Source organism: Cinclus cinclus, chromosome 1 (assembly GCF_963662255.1).
Source record: "Cinclus cinclus chromosome 1, bCinCin1.1, whole genome shotgun sequence".
NCBI lineage: Eukaryota > Metazoa > Chordata > Aves > Passeriformes > Cinclidae > Cinclus > Cinclus cinclus.
The window spans coordinates 86,559,707-86,574,594 of NC_085046.1; positions in this window are offsets into that span (position 1 = coordinate 86,559,707).

Consider the following 14,888-nt stretch of genomic DNA (forward strand, 5'->3'; position numbering starts at 1 on the left):
GAATAAATAATGCTAACTGTTTATTGGAACATGGCCATAAATTATAAATTGCAGGCCATGCTTAATTTTAAGACCAAAGAACTGTGGAAGGTAAAACGTATAGTTTTAGATCCTCATAGGAATGAGTTCTTATTTTAAACACAAGAATATTACATCAATACTCTCACCAATCCACTCACTCTACTTCACTCCACCATCCAGTGATGCAGGTAGGTGCTTCTAGCAACACTTCATCCTTCAGGGAGCAACACATCACCATTTGTGTTGTTTTGCAAAAAAAAAAAAAAAAGAAACCAAACAGTTTTGTCTCATGCAACAACCCTGTGATTATCACTGAGGGTCACAGAGTTCACAAATGAGGTCAATTCTTCCCTTGAAAACTTTCTCTGAACAACACACTGAATAGTTTCAGCCCAGGGGCTAACCAAAACAACTGTAGACCTGCTTTTTCCTGTTTTATCATCCCCCTTCTTCCTTTTTCGACATTTTAATGAACTATCAGATGTTCCCCGTTTCCCAGTCTGTAGGCTTAGTGGCAGCATTCAGAAGCATCTCATGTGTAGTTTTAAAAGCATGCTTATTTTATCAATTTAAAGAAGTTAATTCCTTGATCATTTGAATGAATTCCTGTGTCCTTACAATAGAGATTTGGTGCCATACCTATCAGAAGAGAAAGTGACCTGTAGTCATGAGGAGGCTGTTCACAATGTATTCCAGTGCCCATCATTCAATAGGTTTAATTATTACTCAGATCCAGCTGAGAATTGGTTTATCTAGTATCCAGGTACAAGCAAGCACACATGTGCTTCTTCTATCCACTGAGTTTCTCAGCCTAAAAAATTCATTCTAGAAAGTCGATTTCATTGCATTCTTCCCTTCAGTTACATAGGCACAGGAGAAACATGCTGAAATTAAAAAAAAAAAAAGAGAACAACAACAACAACAACAACAAACCCACAAAAACAAAACAAAACAAAACAAAACCTAAGAAAACCCCTAAATCAAGTCTTGTAAAACAGCTGTTAACTCATAATGCCTGGCTAAGAAGAAAAACCCCAAACCACCAAACCCTTACTAGATGTCTGTTTCTAGTAAAACATGCATAGAAAGAAGTCCTACTGTTTCTGGTCACCCTCCTGGAGCAGATACATGGCTTTATGATCAGATTCATCTGCTTTCATTCACCACAGTGGCATCAGACATGTCACTTAAAGCATTTGCTGCAATCTGGAGTTGTTAGTAATATGGTGTCTGGAAAGAGTTAAGACCCCATCCAGGAATTCCCACTCTTGTTGCCCTTATCCACTACCATGTCTTTGTAATGACATTCTGCAGCTGACAGAAAATTCTGCAGCTGCTATTCTCTCCATGCTCCCGACTCATTAAAATGAGTTTGTGCCAGAAGAACCCTTAACAAACAGAAGAGTTTTTAAGTTGGCAAGATGTTGTCATCCTATTAGAGACCCTAATAAAAGCATAGATTTTGTCTTCAGGAGACATTGTTAAAAGTAATGGCAAGACTAATCTATTAGGAATGCAAAATTAAAAGAAAATTTCAAGAAGGTGCCAAAACTAAAGAGGTCCCAGAATAGTGTTATTTATTGCACCCAGACAGAAGGGGTACAGCACTGAGGTTCTAGAGGATCCGGAAGCAAAAGCTGTGGGAATAGACAGGCACCTCAAGATCTAGTTAAGCTGTGTTTGAGCACTGTGCAAGGAGATGAGTGCAAACTTCATTTTAATCCATCTGTGTAGTTTATCATTTATGCTGCTTATAACTCCAGCTGTTCACAGTCCTAATACACCATGCCTTTCTTCTAGCCATGCTCTGTTAATAAGAGACAGGGGCTAAAACTCAGCTTCCCAAGTTACTTTATCTGTTGAAGGGACTTCACCTGCCTGGAAGCCATCAGCACAGATTGGTGCAAGAGGGGCTCCTTGTGGTAAAGTGACTGAGCCAAGGCACTGAGAGACCAACACCCACTTTTCAGTTTTATATTATGGGCAACACCATAATGTATTGCAGAAAAGCAGTATGGGTCGAGGGGATCAATAATTGATTATCAGATCTAGGATTGTTTGCTTGACACATTTAAAAGGATCAAGTCTTTCTGAAGTAAGGAGCATGGCATAAGCTGCCCAGCACACTGAGAGGAAATGCAGAAGCTAGGGGTTCTGGCAGGTGAGTGTCACTATCAGGAAGCCTTGGTGTCTCTGTGAGATAGCTTCCTTAGGGAATTCTATTGGAAAACTTTGAAATTTTAAGGCTAAAACCCACTAGGAAGACCTGGCTCTAACAGAACTAAAAGACAAACATTTTCAATGAAAACCACCCCTTCTTGATCAAACAATCCTGCCTCATATCCCTTTCCCTTGCTTACCCCAAAGTCCCACCTTGGTACCACCTCTATGCTCACCTGCATCCTGCCTCTCCCACCATCACAAAACACGTTGCTTTTCCCTTTCAGTCCATTCACTAGTCTCCCTCATAAAAGGCCAACATTCATGGCACTGACCACTGCTCTCTCTTGTCTTCTTGCTGTCTGTACTCTGTTCTGGTTGCACATGGACTACCTGGCCAGAACCTCTCCCCCACAGCAATCCTCCTCATTTGTGCTCCTCCAAGTTATGGAAATGATTTGGCCTTTCACAAACTGAGGTGCTTTGGTGCCTGTGAGCATTCCTTTCCTCTGCCCCCTCAAAACCAACCAAAGGAAGCCAAGATGTTTAGGAATAAATAAGAAAATAAGCAAGAGCTCTCACTCAGACAGCTGCTGACATCTCTCAGCATTAACAGGAATAAGGTTTTGTAGGGTAAAAGAGTGGATCAAAAGTGTTTCCAAAAAAGCTAATTTGCTTTAGTTTAGTTTAGGTGTGGTTATAATCTTATGAGATACATGGAACAAGAATGGTCTCCAGAGGAGCCCATTTGCAGATATTGGTTAGCCAATGTTAGCTGCTCCATTGAGCCAGGGTCAGGCAAAGTGTCAGTGTCTCTTTGGTTTCAATCCTTCCTTCTCTAAGGCCTCCAGGCCACTGCTAGCTCAGTGTAATACCCTTTTGGGATATGAAGGACTGGCAAAAGCTCAGCACAGCTTTGTTGGCAGACTGGGCTGAAAATGAAATGCTTTATTTTCAGATCCAGCACATTACACACCTGCTTCCAAAGCCGTCTGACAAGAATTTATATTCTTTTGATTGGCAGAAGAAATATTCTAATATTGTCTTTGAAGGCTGCTAAATGTAGAACTGGAATCATTGTGTTTTAAATGCTGTGGTATTAGCTGTTACCGTGATCACTGTCAGCAAAATACACAGACACAAATATCCCCTTTCACCTCTTAAAATGTGCATTTTGGAGCACAGATGGAAGCAGCAGGGTCGGGACTGGTGGAGAAAAGCCAGTAGCAGACCTAGCAGCCTCAGAGGGCTGCCTAGGAAGTATTTTCCCCCTCATAACAAAAGGATGATTTCACTGAGACCTTCTCAGCAACTGTGAAATCCACCTTAGTAGGGAATGTGCCCCAAAAAGGGCTTGAAACTGTCAAGGATACCTGATCTCCAGAAGGCCTCCAGAGAGGTCAGCTAGCTTGTGCAGTCACCTCTGTAAATGGGGGGGGGGGGGGGGGGAATGGGGAAATTTCAAAGTAAATAAAAATGTGAACTTCTATTAACTCTAACTATAAACCAAATTGTTTACCCCTACATCTCCACCCTTTTTTGTGGGGAGGAGAATAACTGACCTTTCAGCCTTCCCTATTCAGGAAGATATTTTTCTAGCACACTTCTGTGCTCTGCCTTCCTCCAAAAGACTGTAAAAACACAGAAAAGCAGGGAGGACATCTCTTTTAAAGGGTTTATGTTGGTTAAGTAAGAGGCACTTAATTAAGTAAGAGGCACTTGATAATCAGGTGGAAAACTTGACTGTGGGTGATCCAGCCCTGATGACAGTGCAGGGAAAATACAGAGAAATAGCTGGTTTGCTCCCCAAAACCTTTCTGTTTGCCATGTCTTTAAGGATAAATAATTAGGATTTAAATGAAATAAGTCCAATCAATATTTTTTCGCAAGAGAAAGTTTTTGGTACTCTACAACTATAACCCATGTTGCTTTTATATCATATAAACTAACCAGATGCAATTGCTTCTTTCCAATAAGCTTTGTGAATCTATCCACATCTCATCATTCCTACCAGCTCACTTGGTATGATTTAAGCTAAAAGCAAACCCCTTGTAGCCAAACCCTCTTTTTAAAATGGAAATATTTTCCCTTTTTGTCTTTAATGGGTTTATTTTCTAAACATGTCTTAATTGGTCCATGTTTAAAACCAACCTTAAAAATACTTTATGACTCTGAAAGAATGCACAGCAGTTTAATTGATTCCAGCCACATTAACAGTCACAAAAATCTGTGGTGCTTTACTAGGGCAGTAATGGGTTGTGAATAATTTATTTTTTATTCCTCACTCGCAGATGATGGGGATTAACCTGGCTATTTCAAATGAGTTTTAGATTATTTTAGAGTGCTGAATAATATCCTGTTTGAAGGCAGCTATTATACGTCAACAAGCCAATGTTTGTGCAGCAGGTCATTCAGAAGTGAGAGGAAATTCTGACCACATACTCAGAGTTCAAGTGCTGAATATTTTATGAACTTTGCCTGTAATACAGGGATAAACTCATCATGCTTTACTTCATTCCTGTTCTTTCTTCTCTTAATTCCCCTTTCTTCTATGCCTTTTAACACTCTAGTGTCACACTAAGTGCTCCTCTCTGGAAACACAAGAATTCAGGTTATCACCTCTGTTCTAGTAAGCACCACAGAACTTCCAGCTTTGAAGCAGTTCTACGTAAAATTAAACATTGCAGTCACTAAGTAAATTTCAGTGCCTTGTGGTTATGGCTACAAAACTGCTCACTAATGACCAGGTGTGGCTGATTGCAGGAGCAGCTGTCCTTTCTCACAGAGGAGAAGCAGTGCTTCCATGTCTCAGCTGGACCTGTGCCACAGAGCTGATGCAAGCAGGTGTGCCTCCAATAGAGTGTCTTGCAAGGTGAACAAATACAGTGGAGCATGGGTATGGGAATACTTCTCAAAATTCTAAACAGTCACAAAAACAATTTTCCTGGTGTTTTTCATATATCTGATAGTGCTGTTCATCATCCTGCTTAGCTCTTGTCAGGAATCACCGTTTCTAAGCTTGCCTCCTCCCAAAGAGTTGTTGAATGTCAAATCAGTTACTTGGGCAGCAAAGAATGAGACAAGTTTCTGCAGTGCAGTGCACTCTGGCCACAAAAGATTTGATGAGCACAGTGGCATTAGTAATCTCAGCCATCTCTCCCCCATTTGCTAAAACAAAGACTCTACAAGGGTTTCTGCCGAGATTTTGAGGCAGATTTCATCACATTAAGTTCAACTTTCATTTCATCGGAGGGCCTGGAGCAGCTCAGACCTCCATTCAACACAGTGTTCTCATTAACATTAGGTTTGGGTTTGCTTTTAGTGTGTGTGCATGTATTAAAACCATCCAGATATGGCCTATTCCACTTCATTACTGCAGAACAGGAATGTTGTACACACTACCCTTGTAGGAAAATGCTATTAAAAGAGGAAGTGATTCTTCTTATCAGGTGTAAAAGCAGGTAGAAAATCCAGCCTCTCTGAGCCCTCCTGATTGTGTCTGGGCAAGGGCAACAATGCTGCTTCACCCAGGCTGATTTTCTTACAAAGAAACACTGTTTAGACAAATCCAAATTCTCTTTTTGTCCATTTTAAAATGACAACATAGTTAATAGATCCTGATTCCCCTGAAATAGTTAATAGCTAGACAACCTTGAATTTCTCCAGGCTTCTTTAGCCCGTACATGAGGCAAGGACATTTTTGCCTGAGGGAAGATGGAGTCCCACAAGGACATTAATAGGAGTATTTGCTCCCATTTTCTGAGCTCTGGGTTGATACCTGAGCAAAGAGAGAAGGTAAGGCCTGCCACCTTCCTCACCACAGAGTCACACAGGGGATTGGGAGTGGAGACAGGAGTAGACTTAACATGAGCCACGTATTGACTCAACATGTACCACAATACACGTGTCCCCAAAAGGCTCAGAGGAGCCTGATGAAGCACTGCCTCCCATGAGGACTGGCCCCTGGAGCCCAGCCAGTCAACACACTGCTGCCTGCCCATTCCTGTCTTTAGTGGTTTAATCCAGGCCATAGGTGGAGAGTGCTGGGAAGAACACGTGTGAGTGAGACAAGGTGAGCCACTGGGCACGTGTGAACTCACCTAGCACAGGAGAGCACAGGGGGATGAGCTGTTTGATTTGCACACAGCCAATTGTTGCAAGCAAAAATTGTCCCTTTGCCAACTGATTTGGCATAAAATGTGATACACCCACAGGTTCTTAGTGAAACAATGGCAGATGCAATATTTCCTGGCCCTTATCCCACTGTTTCTAGACCACTGCTCCCATGCCCTGAGCACTGAGAGGACCTGGGAAGTCCTCTGGGAAGCGATGAGAAAGTAGTTTGAAAAATACCAGCTTGTCTGAAGAAGGCTTTATGTGTGAAAAAGCCTGTTGTTTTTTTTTTTTCTCAAACTCTATAAATGTTTCATTTTTTAAAATTATTGCTGAAATGTGTATGTAGCTATTATATATATTTATACACACATGTTTAACCTATCCTTAGAAAAACCTGCCTGTGGGCATAGCAGTGGCAAATCAAAAGGAACCTTTTACTTCTCATAAGTTATTAAATGTACTGTAAACTATTATGTTTTAAATAGTCACTAAAGTTATTAGGGATTATTTGTAGGATGACAGAACATTTTTGAAAAGCTTGAGATCATATCAGACCCTTATAAAGGCTATCAAATGAAGGAAATAAAAAATAATCTATAGTCATATGCAAACAAAAATTAGCTGGGAACATTTCAGACATTGCCATTACAGGAACAAAAGACGTATTTACAACATTTAGTCACAGGCACCAAAAAGCCAACCTTAACAAAACACAAAGCAAAACAAAAATAAATGTTATGAAGTAGCCCATCCCTTCAAACTTGGGATTTGAACAACCCCGTCATTCCACAGGGGAGATGGTCATTTTGCAAACAGACATGGTCGCAAGCAGTGCCAATGGCAGAGGAAAGAAGCCATATTTTGTAGTGAGGATGGAAAGACAAACACACACACACCCTCCTCTGCCTGCCCCCTTCCCTGTCAGAGGCCCAGCTGTGCCAGTGAACAACAGCATTTGTGGTCTTCAGAAACCTCTGGAAGGAATCCAGAGCCATACATATATGACTTGACTCTCTCTCTTTTACTGGTATAAACCTGGCTATGTAAATACTGAACCTGTTCCTTGCATTCTGCTTATCCTTTCTCATTCTTTGTCTTCTTCTCTGCCCCCAAACTGACTGAGATCAAGAAAAAAAGGTGAAGTGGAGTAACAATAGCCCACTGCCTCCCAGAGCAAATCTTAGCAAAAAAGAACCAGTCATGGCATTTTCATCTGTGGCAAGCAAGGTCTTCTTGACTCTGGCTGCACATTACTGCACCCTTGGCACCAAACAAACCAGCGAAAATAATTTACTGGGTCATAGATACTCAGCACTCCAAAAAAACTTTTCCCTGAGAACTTCGCTCTTGTTCTTCCCAAACCCGGGAGAACCACACCCAGTTTGTACGAGCTCGTTTGTCAGCTATGCTCAGCACTTCAGAGCGGATTTCAAAATAAAACAAGGACCTCAGACCAACTGCTCCACACAGACTATTCCTCAAAGCCTGAAAATCAGCCTTGCAGAGTCACGACTACATCAGGGCTTGCATTTGTACTGGTCACATCAGGTCCTGTGGCTGCTGATGCTCCCAGTGATTACTGCGAGTGAAGAGGGGCAATCCATTACCTTTATCACAACACTTTTGATCATGACAGACAGAAGTGCTCTAAGCATAGTACATGATTTATTTGCAGAGATTTCTAATTTAGCCACCAAGACAGGTTAGTTGCTTAGACTGAATATTAAGGATTTCTTACTCTGTTAGGTCAGAGTGGAGAAAGCGATTTTCATTTCTAGAAGGTAAAGCTTTTGGGGAAAAAAAAATATCAGCACAATTATGTCTGTGCTCACTACTTAGCTATTCTTCCCAGACATCAAGAGACTGGCTAATGCATGATCACATCAGGGATTGCTGCTGCTTCAGACCACTGTGTTCCTACCTATCCAGACAGAACAATCCAGGAGCTCTTCACACACGAGCACCTAACTTGTTACTAATGGTTTGTAAGTTCTTTGCAGACTTTCTTGTCCTCAACTACTTTTTTTTTTTTTTTGGGAAATGGTACTTCTTGAGAGAGAAAATAGACTGCATGTATAGGTTCAGAGTACACACGTCACCCATGCAAATAATTTTGCTAGAATTTCTCCTTCAAAATGTGACTCTTTCAGTCCTAAAATCTCAAGGGTAAGCCCCCCTGCTAACCTTTTCTTTAAACCATGGGTGGTGGTATTTACAATGTGTATTTGCCATATACATATACACGTGCATATATAATGTATTTACATCATACATATACACGTGCATATAAAAACACAGAGATGTTGCTGAGCTCTCAAAGGTGACTTTAAACTAAGACTAAATACCAATGTTTGTATAATAACACATCATGCATTTATAAACTTTTTAAGTGCTTTCAGCAATTATATCTGCTGTTTAAAGATGTGGTTCCAGTAGGTCTTTATTGGATCTCAGCAGTTATAATTCAGTACCAGAAAAATGATACTAATTGTTACATGTCTGTTACCATGTGTTAACTAAGCACTTCATATTTTACTACATCAATCCTCTTTTCTGGTATGAAATGTCTTACAATTCTGTCTCAAGAAATAAAGGGAAAAAAAATAAAAATGTAATATTTAATATTTGTTGAAGTCTAGTGGGAAGTCCAACTTCCCTGAGTAAAAGGGCAATCAGGCTCCCAACAGCAAATGGCAGTGACATTGGTGACTTTCGTGTTTGAAATAAATTATTCTCTTTTTTCAACTTAATTTTAAAAAGCAATTTCTCTACTTTTACATTTTCTATTACATATTAAAATACAATCCTGTGTCTTGGAAAATTGTGAAATTATGAAGCTGAAATTGACCTTCAGACTCTGAAATAAATACAGCTTACTTTTGGGATCCCAATCAAAATACTTAGCAAAGTGGGCTACATTGCCATAAATGTAAATCATTGCCATAAAGCATAAAATGCAATTACTTTTTTTAAACTATATATAATATAAAAAGGGCAAAGAAGGCAGACAAAATTTCAAATTGCCATCAATTTCCTTTGACTTTATTTGAAGTTACATTCTCCATAAAGTACCAGTGTCTAACGAGGAAAGACACACAATGCAAACCCACAGACAGGCACTGCCTTCCTCAGAAATATAAAAGTCTGAGATGGGTCATCAGAATTCAACAGCAAAGTTGTATTTTAACTCACCAGTTCAGGTCACTCTCCTGTATCAGAGGAAGATAACTTCTGTCCAACAAAATTACGCTTCTCTTTTTGTACAATTCTAAGGAAGGTATTTTTCTTCATTTCACTTCACAGAAGTGCAGTTTATAACCCAGGATCTGATGTCTGACATATCATTTGTCTGCTGCAAAACTGTTAATGATAACAAAATTATCTAATCCTTTAGGTCTTGCAGCTATTAATTTTTATGATATGCTGTTAGCACTGAATTTTGCAGAATTATTTTGTTTCATTCATTTTAAAGATATTCAAATTGCTGCTATTTGTGACTATAGCTTTAATTTCCTGGGGACCTGAAGCAAGACTTTCTCATTGCTCTTTTTTTCTTGGGTGTAGCAGACTGAACTGCTGTAAATAACCACTCCTAAATCTCTGCTTCTGAAAAAAAACTTCCTTGTTTTTTGTTGCCATTTCTGTTAAAAATAAAAGATTAAAAATTCTTCCTATTGTACGGGATTCTGTATGTGTACAAGTCAAAAATTACCTATGATTTTGTTTACTGAAGTGAAAAATGTGGTAGGAATGAATTAAGACTTTCTACATTTTGCAAGCTCCTCTAGGTTTTCCTAACATGGATAGTGATATGCAATGACCACACCTCCAACTCAGTCTTAAAATCACCAACAAAACTGGTCAAGGGCAATCCCAGCACTGATCTTTGCATGCTATGCTAGGGGACCTACATTTCAAAAAACAGCTTGGACTTAAAACATTTAATTCCTAGCCAATACTTAATTCAGAACAAAAAACAAGAAAAAAATTACTTTATGTTAAAAACATCACCAAAACCTCCAAGAAACCTGGATGATATATGCCAGACTTTTCTTCCCATTATTTTAAATAAGACCTTCAAATAACTTCAAAGACTGTCTGAGGGCTTTCACCAGAAACCATATTGTTGGTCAGATGAGGTAATTCTGGTTTTCTAAGCATATGTTTCTGTTTTGACTGGCCTGAAATGCTTCCCCTCTATGGAGGTTATTGCACATTCACCTGCAAATCCTGAGGTCACTCTTCAGAGCATTCTGAAAGTGATGCTCCCTGGTGACACTTTCATGGCAACCAGGAAGAACTCCTATTTTAAGGAATATATTGTATGTGTTTGTCAGAAGCTTTCCTGTTTAGGAGCTGAGATCCCTCACAGCTTGAGATGAACACCATCTGGTCCTGGCAGTTCACTAGAATGAAGATTCCCAAACTGCTCCATGAATTTTTCCCCGGAGGTTTCTCCCCTCCTTAAAAACATACTAAGGACTAAGGTTTCCCTGGGGTGAAATTTCCTTGGGATGAAAATTTCAACAATGGACATCTTTAGCTTAGTTTAATTGCTTCAGGCAATTAGCTTTTTTTCAGTCTTGTCATCTGTCTTTAAACTACTTTTTCCCATTGATCCCTCAAGGTCCATGGAAACAAGTGCAATCCTTCTGCCTCAGACACACATTAATACTTCTTGCTTGGTAGTAGTAGCCATCTCTTTACCTTTTCTGCAACTAAGGAAGAATTATTGTGAGCTTAGAGTGGAATTTTTCATCATGTTTGGAGATGAGACATTTTGCAACCAGAAGAACACATTGATGCATCTTGTACAGATAAACAAAATCCAAGAGCCTAAAGGAATTTTAAGGAATCACTGTGATCAGTTGATTTAACTCACAGTACAATGATGAGCTGCTTTCTGCTACCCAAGTTTCTAAATCCATGTTTTTGTTGGGCTAACAATGTCCAGAAAACCACCCTGCAGTTTGGTCCCTTTAATCCCACAGAATTGTCATCTTAGAACAAAGGGGCGGCTTGCAGCAATGTAAATAATAACACATAGGATAAATATACATCCAGTGGGTCTGATCTACATCCAGTAGCACAGCAAAATGGAAAAGGCAAGAAGGTAGGAGGCAGAATCTGAAGGGATCCAGCATTGCAAGGAGAAAGAACACAGGTGACCAATGAATATATGTAAAAAGATCCTTAAGGTTAAAGACAAAAACGTTGGTGACCAAACCAGAAGGAAAGGAATGGGTGTGGTGGAGGTTAATTGAAACAGGGTTAGGATTTGAATTTAGTCTTAGTGCATGCGAAGCAGGCAAGAAAGACAAAAACATGTTTTGGCCAAATGGATTAGAATGAGAGAAAACCAGCCACAAGCAGTGGTGAACCACCTTCACACAGAATACACTACATCTTCAAAGATGAAGAAACCCTCACTTTGCTCTAGAAAAAGGAAATTTGAAGTATTTTGGGTTACCTTCTCTCACGAATATGAGCTCCCAGTTTTTGGATTGCTGCAGTTGTGGGAACTTGGGAGCAAGACTTGCTGACTATTCGTGAATGTTGTCTTCTTCCTTTCCTTGAAAATTATGCCATGCATCAGACGAATATTCTTTAATGACAAGAAGACTGCTGCCAAATCCAGATGCTCCCATAAACTGTGTTGTTAGACAAGGATATGACAAAGAGCACTCTACTGACCTCTGTCCTTGCAGACCCCTGAGCGCTATTCCAGGAGAAGCCCCTGGGTTGCTGCATGTCTCCCTTTTCACATTTTACAGCTCATTTTTTCTCCACACTTATTCCTTTTCATCCTCTTCCCTTCAATTCAGTGACTCATACACAATATTAAAAATTGTTTTCAAAGCTGTTGAGTAGTCAAACCCTGACAGAGAAATTAGACACAAGCTGATAAAATCAAAGACACATACCAAAGGTGCAATGGAAACACAGAACTCCCTGTGTGAAAGTAATTTTGAGTAAAGAAAGTATTTTAGGAGAAAGATAAACTGCTCTTCTAATGGTAGATGGTCTTCTACTCTTCAGCTTTTCCTCCAATACACCTGAATTAAATCCACTTAGAGCACACACAAAGCTTTACTCCTGCTTGAATACCAGTGGGATAAAGCTACAGGCAACTCTGAATTGCAGTTCACATGTGGCAAACAGAGCCATGTCCTTCCCAGAAAACTCTATTAAAACTTGCATGGCACACACCACTAAGATTATTAGTGGACTCTAACTAGAAGCTATTAATTTGGTCTCATAATCTCATTTAAGATGAAGATTAAGTGCCTCCTATAAAATGTGCATTACTGTTTGACTCCCGATCCCCAGAAGGCAGTTTTCAGAGACGTCTAGTGCTTGTAAAGTTGGGACAGGTCACTTTACAGCTGATATTCCAATATTAAAACAGCACAGAAAAAAGTGTTGTACACTTCTTGAGGCTGGAGCTGAGATCAATGATTGCTTTATTTTCTTATTTTTGTTTTTAATGGAGTTTTCAAAGCAAAATAAAAGGCAGGTTCATAGAGTCAGCCTTGTGCCCTTCCCTCTGTCTACTGCATAATGTGTTCTGCTTCTCACCCACACCCACAGTCTCGGGGCCAAGGCAGTTGTTTTGCTTATGTGCCACTAAAATCAGACTGTTCCAAAGTGACCTGCCAGAGGACAAAATTATGGTCTCTAGAAGCCAAGGACAAGGATACCCACTTCAGATTAAACCACAATATCGTTTTTCTTTTCCAAGTATGACTGAAAGCCATTTGAAAGATGCCTCCTCTCAAATATGCTACACTCATTCAAGGCAGTGGTTTCACAGATGGGATGGGGCTGAATGCTCTTTAAGCAACAGGGTTTCAGTTAAAGTAGTAAGAGAGTTTTTTTGGCTCTTGGAGCAGCACCGCGGCAGCAAACCCAAGGACTCCAGATGTTTATCCAAAGAAACGTCATGGCAACAGCCTCTCTGACACAGCTCCTCTGTGGTGCAGCATGCTTCAGGGGTTGTCATCATGACCTTCTAATTGCTGCCACTCGTCTCCACTCCAATCCATAGGGATTTGCTACTTTGGCTGATTTAGCCTCTTCTCAGTACTTAGGAAGCTTCAACAGAACTCTTTCAGTATTGCTGCTGTCCAGTTCCAGGGCTCTGGATTATTGCAGATTACAGGTAACAAATTGCCTTCTTGATGAATGATCTCAACACCTCACTATAAGCTTCCTGGGAACTGGATGTTTTCAGCTGGGAAGTTAGGTTGCCAAAGATTTTCATCAGCTCAGAAAACCCTTTGTTGACTGGATAAATGGTACCGCTTGTCTGCAGCTTAGATAGGTAGCAGAAAGGATGATCACTTGTTCTGAGCGATAGATTTCTCGCACCCTTGACTACTCTTAAATAGGTCACAAAGTCCAGATTGAAGGCCTGCACCAACTTTTGCATCAGTGCTCAGAGCCAAAGGGACTTATATCCTCTCTACTGGGGTAAGCAGAGAAGTGTTTTCCACATCTCTTTTGAATGATTTAATGACCCAAAAACACCCACATCTAAAATTCTGCTCTGTGCCCATTTCCACATAAAACTGCTAACTGGTAAGGAATAGAACAGACTAGGCTAGAATAGACTGTTTCAGTTGGAAGTGACCTAAAATGATCATCTTGTTCAACTGTCTGACAGCTTCAGAGCTGACCAGAGTAAAAGATCATTATTAAGTCTCTCTGTCTCCTAAACACTGACAGGCTTGGGACATTGACCATCTCTCTTGGAAGACTGCTGCAGTGCTTGAACACTTTTTCAGCAAAGAAATGCTTCCTAATGTCCAGTCTAAATCTCTTCTGTCACAGCCTTGATCCATTCCAACATTACCTGTCATTGGCTACTGGAGAGAAGAGCTCAGCACCTCCCTCCCCATGTCCCCTGCGCAGGTTGATGTAGAGAGCAAAAGGATCATATTAAGGGCAAGCTAATGTGCATAGGAGCTGGAGCAACTTGCTAGGGGTGTCTGAAAAAATAGTTTGAGGGATACCCCTTATTCTGGTAGTTTGGTCCCACATTTTGTTTTTGGGATGGCCTATCTAAGCTATAAGTATATAAATCATAAGCTATATTTTTTCTAAATGGGTCAGAGTTTTTCAGTTCCATGATCTTCTACTGTTGCTAATGCATCAATGCTTTTCCATCTGATTGCCCAGTGAGACCTCAGAGGTGCAAAATATGATTCAGACTGGAAAGTGTAAGTGCCAGTAACAGGAATTGATTCATCCTGTGACACACTCGGGAGTCAAACCTGCAGCAGCTACAGAAATGAATGTGTACTGGGTGTGCATGGTCAAGTTTGGTAGTGGGGGGCTACAGGGGTGACGTCTGTAGAAGCTGCCAGAAGCTTTCTCCATGTCCAGCAGAGCCAATCCTGGTGGCTCCAAGATGGACCCACCACTGGCCATGGCTGGGCCAATCAGAGATAGTGGTAACACCTCTGTGATAACTGATTTAAGAGGAGGGGAAAAGTTATTGCAGAGTTGTAATTGCAGCCAGAGAAGAGTGGGGTGAGAACGTGTGAGACAACACTGCAGACATCAAGGTCAGTGGAGAAGGAATGGGA